General features: G+C 40.5%; 1 pseudogene; it reads left to right on the forward strand.

Moving 5' to 3' along the window:
• Positions 1 to 6,465: 6,465 nt before the first annotated feature.
• LOC130162664 (stonustoxin subunit beta-like) lies at positions 6,466 to 9,248 on the forward strand (annotated as a pseudogene).
• The last annotated feature ends 231 nt before the right edge of the window (positions 9,249 to 9,479 follow it).

The following is a 9,479-nucleotide window of genomic DNA, read 5'->3' on the forward strand; positions in this document are numbered from 1 at the left end:
CCACATCCAGAAACAGTGAGCATGAAGTACATGAATTCAGACAACATATGTTCAGATTCAGCAGTGATTAAGTTTCACAAGCAGGAGTTCAGTTGCTTGTAAGGTTCAAATCTTTCAGGGTTTTATTTACTTCAACACATTTTGATTTGACATAACAGAAAAAGCATATGTGTAACTAATAATGTTAATGATGCTATGCTCAGTTATTTGAATGGGTTTACGTGAACATCAGTAAACCCTTCCTCACTCCCTGGGTCAACCCAGGACGAACACTGTCTCCATTAGGATGAAATCAATCTAATGATATTGACTTATTATATGTATATATTTGGGCATTTTTGCCTGTATTCAGACAGTATAGTGCAGTAATTGTAGCCAAGGGCTGCTGATCGGACTCCAACCCATGGCCGCTACGGTTAGGACTAAGCCTATGTGGTACTAGCTCTACCAGGTGAGCCACCGAGGCGCCCCAATGATATTGACATTTAAACATTATTGAATTGGAGCCCTGAAAAAAAAAAACAAAAGAAAAAAGGAAGTAGAAACTGAAGAGAGAGGGAGGGAGGAAGAGGGGATTAAACTTACATTTATATTTAGTATTAATGTACAAACTGACTATTCACTGTGTGTCCATTATATGTGAGACCTATGCTGGCAGACACTGCAGCAGTTGTGCACTCTGCTATATTCTCTGCCTGTGTTTGCTTCAGTAAACTTGATAGTGAATGATATTGACCTGCTGTGCGCTCTTCATCGACTCAAGCCTGCAGTTGACGATTGAGAACTGGGCTTTGAGCTCGACCAAAAAAAAAAAAAAGGGAAATTATTTTTTTTTTTTATTTGACAATTTGCCAAAGAATAAAAAAATTGATTTATTTATTGATGGTTAGAACTTGTAACATATTTTTTTCCATCACAGTGCGGGTCTGTTTGCATCCGTACGCACAAGGCTGGTCGACATTTGAGTTTCATACAGGTATGTTTGGGTGTGGTGATGCCTGGGGGAAATGTATGAGCACTAGCTGGGCGTGCTCATCGAATCCATCAGTGAATCTCTCTCTCTCTCTCTCACACGCACAAAGGAATGGTCACTTACTAAGCTTCATGCACCTGCAGCCTTGAGAGGAGTGTTGAGGCACTTATTTTGAAAGGCTGCTCCTTCATCTTCTGTGGCTAGGATTAAATTGCTTTGGACAAAAAGTGTCAACTGACTGGGCTTTTGTAGCATTTATGTCTTTATTTTAATAGTGATAGTGAAATTTATTGGAGACAATTTTCTGACATCACGTGTGTGTCCATCTTTGCTGGGTAATACCTCCTAACAGCTCAATCAAGCCTCTAGTAGCATACACTTTGTATTGTGCTCTCTCTTTCCTTATCCCTCTCCTATCTAACCACAGCAGCATGTGATGAAATTAGCAGAGCTCTGCAGTCACGACAGCATGTTAGATGGTTGTAAGTAGGTGGGGATGGGAGTTTGTCTGTGCAATTACCTTTATCAACCCCCCCACACCCCCACCCCCCTTGAACAGGGTGTCACACACACCAGGAAGAATGATGCTTTCCAGTGAATAACTTCATTTCATCTTCTTTCCTCCATCAAAGCAAATTAAAAATGGGGACAAGAAACTCTAATAAATTGATGTCTGGCACAAAAGTGAGTGCAATTTATTTTCAATATTAAAAATGAGTTTTATTACCTTTGGGGAGGGGGTAGGGGGGCTTTCTGTAGTAAATGAGCAAAACGCTGTAATACATCCTGTTCCTGAGAGTGGTGATTACGTGTGTAAATGTGGGCCAAGTGATTACGTGAAGAGGAAGAACAACTTGAGACAGATATAAGACACTAATATGCATATAGGCACATTCAACTTTCAGCAGCTTGTTGCCCACATGAACTACATCACATAAGAGCAAAAAAACAAGCATGCTTTAAATTATGCAGAAAGTGGTTATAAATTGTTCACTATTCTTCATAGGGACAAATATATTAATCAGTGTGCTTCTAGCTTGTTTGCTCTTTTTTTTTTTCAGGGTGAATATAAGGAATATATAAGAACTTTTAGTGTCATTCGCTAACATGAGCAGCCTCCAGTGACTACAGCAGCTGGCTGTTCAAGATAATGTCTTAAACTGCAGTTCTTTTTATTGTTATAGATGCTGGCTCCATGAGAACAGCAAGTCCTGCAATTTAAACAACCATATAGGTTACTAGTCTCTACCCTTGGATACGAGCCTACCAGAAGCAGCCCTATAGACCTTAGTTGTCATGGTAACAATACCCCACAGAGAGGCTGTCCTCCTGTGAAAAACGAGCAGATACGCCATTTGTGCAGCAGCTTATCTATGACCCATAGTTACGTTTTACGTTTTATGTGACATCTAGTGGTGGTAGTAATTATGACAGGAGCAAAGGGAAAAGGGTCGATGGGTGGATGGGCCAACAAAACACAGGAATATGACTCAGGAGATTGGTGTTCGATTCCCATGTGATACCAGTAGTTTATATTGTTTCTATTACCCATGCCCGTTTGTTGTTTTTATTGTAACCGTGGCAACAAAGGTCGTCTGATGTAGAGGAAATACTTATTTTAACCCAAATCATGATCTTTCCTAACCTTAACCTAACCAAGTAGTCAACCATGGCAACGTTTGGTACGCCGCTCTTGGTACAGTCGTGTGTTTATTATGGTAACCATGACAACGGAGGTCCGGTACACATGCTGCCATAGGGACGCTATTTCAGGAGACACTCCTATGGGTCGTACCAGGGGGTTGGAGGACTTGTTGCCCCTGCTGCCGGTAGGGGCGCTATATTAGGAAACACTCCTCTGGGTCGTATTTGAGGGTAGGAACAAATGACCAACATGCTCGTATAGATTGGAGGATGGGTTGGACATAGACGACCTGTAGGTTATCTGAGGTAATTGGGGTAAAACTCTAGAAATAAATAGCTGATACTTAGACAAATAAGAAGTGATGTCGAATGGCTGATTTCAATTCTAAATGATCTAAATCTATGGAGGACAAACAATGTTATGAGAAAACTCATTTTAATCAACATTGAAAATAAGAATTGTAAAAAGAATTTATAAATGAACTATTAATCCATCAATAAATACTTTAGGTTTAAAAACTGATTTACAAAAACAGCATAAAACACTCATTAAGTAAACCATTATAAATTCATCTATTAATGTACAAATAAATAATATGATGTATTTGTGATTTACTGCGCAGGCCTAAAACAGACACAGAAGCACATACTGACGGGAGAGAAGCAGACAGGCAGGCAAACAAATTCAGTGATAGAGTATGAATGAGAGCACAAGCAGACAATAGATGGACGGTTTGGGAGGCACACAGCGGTGAGAGACAGAACAAGATCGAACAGCATACAAAAGATTTCTTATCAGAGTCAAGGAGGAGCAATCCTCCAGAGTCCTGCCTGGCATCTCATCTTATTGTGTGGACTCCTTTCTCACAGCTTGAGACAGCTTTTTTCTTATTCCCTGCTCCACTGCTGCTGCGCCACTGCCTCCTGTGGCATGATGGATAGTGTTCCCTGCCAGCGCTGAATCACGGCTCTCTCTGCGGCTTTAGGACATTTAAAGTAATTTGTAGGCTAAAAATCACATTCAGCGACTAGCGATAGCAGCTATTTGGTTGTTTATTATTTTGTTTACTGTCTTTGTTCACTTTGCTTCTTCACCTTTTTCCTCCTTTCTTGTCAAGAAGATTGTTTTTTTTACCCTTTTATTTACTGCTTCTCGATTGAGGAGACCTTTAGGCAAAGTTGGAGTCCTTTTTGCTTGGCACAAATCAGGGAATGAGTTATTCCATTGCACTTATCCATTGGCTGGGTCAAGTTTCATACATAAAAGTTTCAAACAAACAATGATTTATGAAGCAAAACCTCTTTGGAGGAGTCGTTTCCTTCACTTTTAAGGGCTTGGGTGAGGAAAAGCATCAGCAAACTCATCCTGAACCCATACATCACACCTTGTTTTACGGCAAATCTTATTTGGATTGCAGTCTTGTTTTACACCAAGTGCTGTGGGGTCCAAATAGAGATGGAGCTGTGAGTCCTCTCTCACCTCTGCATTGGCCGTGTGTCAGAGAGACAACCCCACTAACAGGCCTTATAATGCTAACCAGCTATTTCTGTACGTACTGCAAGAGATTCTTGTTGTTCCTTGTGGTAAATAACAATTTACCCATTTTTTTGTCACAGTTATTGTTATTCTCTTTGGTGCATTGAATTGCTTTCTAACATCTGCTGTTGCCAGACAACAAGAAACTATTATCAGTGATTTGTGGCTCAGGTGGTACAGCGGGTGGTCCACTGACTGCAGGGTTGGTGGTTTGATCCCCAGCTCCTCCGGTGCATGTGCCAAGGCGCTCTTGGGCTAGACACTGAACTCCAAGAAATGTGAATAAAGAAATAATTGCTTCCTTTTCATAATTTCCTGTTTTCTTCTTGTTAGGCATTTTAGTCTGTAGAAGGTTGACCCATCCATGAATGCACCACCAAGGGAGGGATTCAGTCGATCCTTTTCTTTCTTTCAGAAATTCATATCTAGTGTTGTGTTCACTGATTTCCCCAATTGAAACAAAAAAAATGAAGCAATCATGTAGTGCAGTGCATTGCCTGTTGTATAGAGCTCCAGAGAGAAGCCTGAGAGAGGAGGTGTAAAACTACATTGAGATCGTTTTTGGTTCTCAAAACCACAACTATATCTTCTTATGGATCAACAAATAAGAAACGTTTAAAATATGGGACCATTAAACACTAAGGTGCCCATATGAGCATTGGAAACAGTTCTGCCTGTTGTAATCATTCAATATAAGCAGAGTGGCATGCATCAGCCTCTGTACGACCAAGCTCCTTTAAATGTGACTGTAATACGTGTCAAAGATGGTGACATGGTAAACAAAGATGGTAAACCTGAACAACTCCAGCTCTATAAATTCAATTCAGTGACTTGTGGATGTAACATTACTGAAGCCATGTTTCTCTATCTACAGTCTGTGTTCACAAAGAGGGAGAATCTCTTTTTGTCTGGTTGGAGGGCGCTTGTGGGAAATAGCTCTAGCATGAAAAGCTGATAAAGCAGCTGTTGAACATTTGATGTCACTTCTGACCCTCTCAAGGATGGCGATGCCTTGTTCTTGGGTTTTCATGGTAAACCTACAGATAGTCACTTACTAATGGAATTGCTTTGAACACTTAACACTGGTACTTAATGCTAGTATCAAGGAATATGTTTCAGTTGCTGTGCAAGAGAACCTGACTGGCTGAATAGACCCAAGGCTAAATAGATCTGCTTTGGACCAGAATTCAAATCCCAATAATGGGAGAAGCATGATACTTCATCCTGGTATAACATGTTTGATGAAAAAGGAGTAGCAACATGTGAAATTTGTCCTATATGTGACAGTTCGCATACTGTAAACACTTTTATCCTGTAATGACTCTGGAACAGCACGTGATGAGAGTTGCTTGGATGTAGTATTGACACACAGATTGAGACCTGCAGCATTTACAATGGACCTGTCTGTTTACAATAACAAATCAGTCTGTTAAAGCTCAGTGGAGTTCCCAGCATATAAATCTTACAAAGAGGAAATAAAACAGTGCATTTATACAGTAAACTAAGCACATGTATGGTAAAACACCTAAATCACCTACTCCTGCATTTATTTTCAGGAAGTCACACAGATCAGATTTTGAAAAAAAACCCACAATCTGCAAAGTGTGGTTAGGCCTCACAGGAAAAATATTTAGCAAGTAGCTGAGAATGTGTCAGAGTAAATGTTCTCACATCTTTGACAAAAACCTAATCACATAGCCGGAAAGAGAAACAGAAACCTCATCACGTAGCCAGTAAAAAGCAGAAATGCTTGCAACTGGCTCAAAAGCCACAACACAAGGACAGACACGATACTGAGTTGGATGCATAAAGAATGTATTTATTTGCAAAAGAAACTAATGATGGAAATAAGGGAAAAAACAAAAGCTGGTATCTGTGTCAGCAAGTTGAGAGAGTGGGAAGAGGAAGACACAGATTGACACGTAACATCATAAAGTCCTTAGTGTTACACAATGGTCAAGTAAGATCATGTGACTAAGACCAGGTTAAGTGACCAATAGAATCTTTACACATATTGGTGAAGACTGTAGATTCGCCTTATATGGGTAACGTATGGAAATGTGTTATGACCATGTGATAGCTATGAATATATACGACTTGCCGGGCAAGACATCTGGAGGAATTGGTGCAGCATTAGTCAGGTTCAGTTGCTGACATTGTATGCTTCTGTCTGAGACGTCTGAATCTGAACTCCTGTGAATGCCATTTCTTCACTCAGTAAGTGTATAGATAAGGATTCTTTTGAGAGTGTAATGGACGTACATCTCTGGGGTGTAGGTTTGACCTACTGTATGTTTTTGGATGGTTCATTTTAGGTTGGAGACATGGCGTCAGATAATCTAGAAGTGGCTGCCCTGGGTCGACCTTTCACCTTAGGGATGCTGTATGATGCCCGCAAAGATAAACTGATCCCAGGTAAATTCTTACTCAAGTAAAAGTACTGTTACTTTGAGGAAATTTACGCAAGGAGGCGTATAATTACTTTTGTAGATATATATTAAAGTCAAAAGTGAGTCAGTTAAAATATAGTCTGAGTAAACCTTACCTTGCCTTACCTTGAAACTGTCTCTAAATCTATCAAGTAAATTGAGTTTTCCAGTATTTGGTGTTGAATGTCTTCTTACTCTACACTAATACAGATTGTTTGTCCTACAGCTGCAAACCAGAATGGTTTGGATATCTTGACTTTCATGGTTTAACAGATTGCGGACTGTTTTCATTTCCCTGTAGGTGTCAAATTGTGGGAAGATAGTACCCTACAAGACCACATTCAGGAAAGCCCGCAGCACACCAGTAAGGTTGACATTTCCTTATCTGATTCCATAGAGGACAGGTCTTCTCTGCTTAGCGCTGAAGGTTCCCTGAAGGCCAGTTTCCTAGGTGGACTGGTAGAAGTTGGAGGATCCGGCAAATACCTGGAAAATCAGAAGAAATATTTTAATCAGAGCAGAGTGACACTCACTTACAGAGCTACCACCACCTTCAAACAGTTGGTGATCACTCGTCTTGGAAAGAAGGATAGGCAACAACAATCTGTAATCAAGCAGGGCTTGGCAACGCACATAGTCACTGGCATCCTTTATGGGGCAAATGCTTTCTTTGTATTTGACAGTGAGATGTTGGATGCTAAGAGCGTTAATGACATCCAGGTTAGCATGCAGGCTGTGTTAAAGAAGATCCCCTCATTTGAAGGTGGAATGAATGCTCGATTCCAGCTGTGTGACACAGAAAAGACCATTACCAAGAAATTCTCCTGCACATTCTATGGTGACTTTCTCCTTGATGGCAATCCTCGAACATTTGAAGCGGCACTGACAAGCTTCGCACAGCTTCCAAAGCTACTGAAAGAAGAGAAAAATTCTGTTCCATTGAAGGTCTGGCTGATGCCGTTAATATGTCTTGACCCTGAAGCTGTGAAGCTCATGAGAGAGATCAGCGATGGGCTCCTGGATGACATTCAAAAGGCTCTGAACATTTTTAGGATATTGGACATGAAGTCCAACGAATGTGTGGAACACAATGCGATCGAGAAGTTTCTTCAAATCCAAGAAAAGATGAAAAAATTCCAAAATCTGTGTAATCGTTACAGATCAAAACTCCAAAATAAACTCAAAAAGAAACTGCCAGCTATTCGTGCAGGTGCAGAACCCGAGAGCTCACTGAAAAAATATATTGAAGAGAGAGAGAGGTCACCATTCAGTACAGACAAATTAAAAAAGTGGATGGACAATAAAGAGAAATAAATCAATGTCATCAATATCTGTCTCAAGATCATTGACAAGACCAAGGTGAAGATTGTCTCAAATGAAAATGAGTTGGAAAGAGAGGCTTTTGCTCGAGGCGCAGATGATGCTCTGTGCTTTGATTTCACATTCATGGAAAGCGGTGATGCCTACCTCGATGTGTTGGACAACTACTTGCGTTCACCTAAATCAGGAAACACCATCGAAATCAAGGGGTACCCCCTTAGTAACGTTAGAGAGGAAATGATAAACAAAGCCGAAACGTTCCGAGACCTTTGCCAAAGCACTGAGGAACAACAGCCGATTCCGTTTCCTTGTGGCAGCCATGGCAAACAAGAAATACAAAGGAGCGACCATCTACCATTACAGGCAAGGCAATCTGGTCACTGATAACTTCACAAAACCTGACATCTCTGATGTGAAGGCTGTGAAAAACAGAAGAGATCTTCTCTGGTGTAAGTCATTTTTTATACATTTGTTTCACTTCTAGTCATGTGCGGTGTTATGATGATGAAGACAAGTAACAGGTTGTACTTTGGTCTCTCCATCAGATGCCTATGATCTCACCCTGAACCCTAAAACTGCAAACAACTACCTCATTCTGTCTGAGGGAAACAAAATGGCAACATGTGTAGATTGGCAGCAGTATCCTGATGATCCATGCAGGTTTGATAAACACTGTCAGGTGTTGTGCACAGAGGCGTTAAAAGGGCGCCATTACTGGGAGGTAGAGTGGAGTGTTGGTGACAGCGATGAGGTCGGTGTAGCTGTTGCATACGACAGAATTGGCAGGAAAGGAGGGGGTCCAGCGAGCAGGCTTGGACATAATAACGTATCCTGGTATTTTGGCCACAGGTACGGGCTTTATGCCTGGCATAATGCTAAAGAGTACTGCGGCCCTCTTCCCCAGGGTGACTGCAGGAAAGTCGGAGTGTATCTCGACTGGTATGCTGGGACTTTGTCCTTCTACAGAGTCTCTTCTAACAGATTAAGGCACCTCTACACCTTCAAAACCAGATTCACTGAGGCCGTTTATCCGGCTGTCTGGATTTGGGTGAACTCCAACTTTGTTTACCTGAGTCCTTTTGAATAAGAGCAGTAAGAGCACACACGCTGCACAGTGTTGCAGTACAGCAGCACAAAATGAAAGCCCCTGAAACTGAACTAGAAAAGTATTTTCACTTAATGCTAAAACAATTTCTGCATTCATTTTAATATGCTTTTCAAGTTTTTGCTCAAATATACAAATTCAAACAACTAAAATAACAACAACATAACATTTCATTGTATCACACATAACATGGATTTAGCATATCTTTTTTAGCATTTAGCATCTTAAATTTAAATTTGAATCACTGCATTTAAGTCTTTGTGGTATTAATGTTGGGGTAGTGGTTCCTTATACTTTTATTTCATTTTTATTTCTATTTGTCGTGTTAATTTTTGTATTTTGAATGTTGTATTTTGTAATTTTGTAATTTGGCTACATCTGATAAACTAAGCCTGTTATTGGTTTTAAGCTGCAATTGCTGCTTTAATTTTTCATTTCTTTAACTTGTGCTGTCATGTGGACATGACAGTG

The sequence above is a fragment of the Seriola aureovittata genome, chromosome 21, assembly GCF_021018895.1.
Source record: "Seriola aureovittata isolate HTS-2021-v1 ecotype China chromosome 21, ASM2101889v1, whole genome shotgun sequence".
NCBI lineage: Eukaryota > Metazoa > Chordata > Actinopteri > Carangiformes > Carangidae > Seriola > Seriola aureovittata.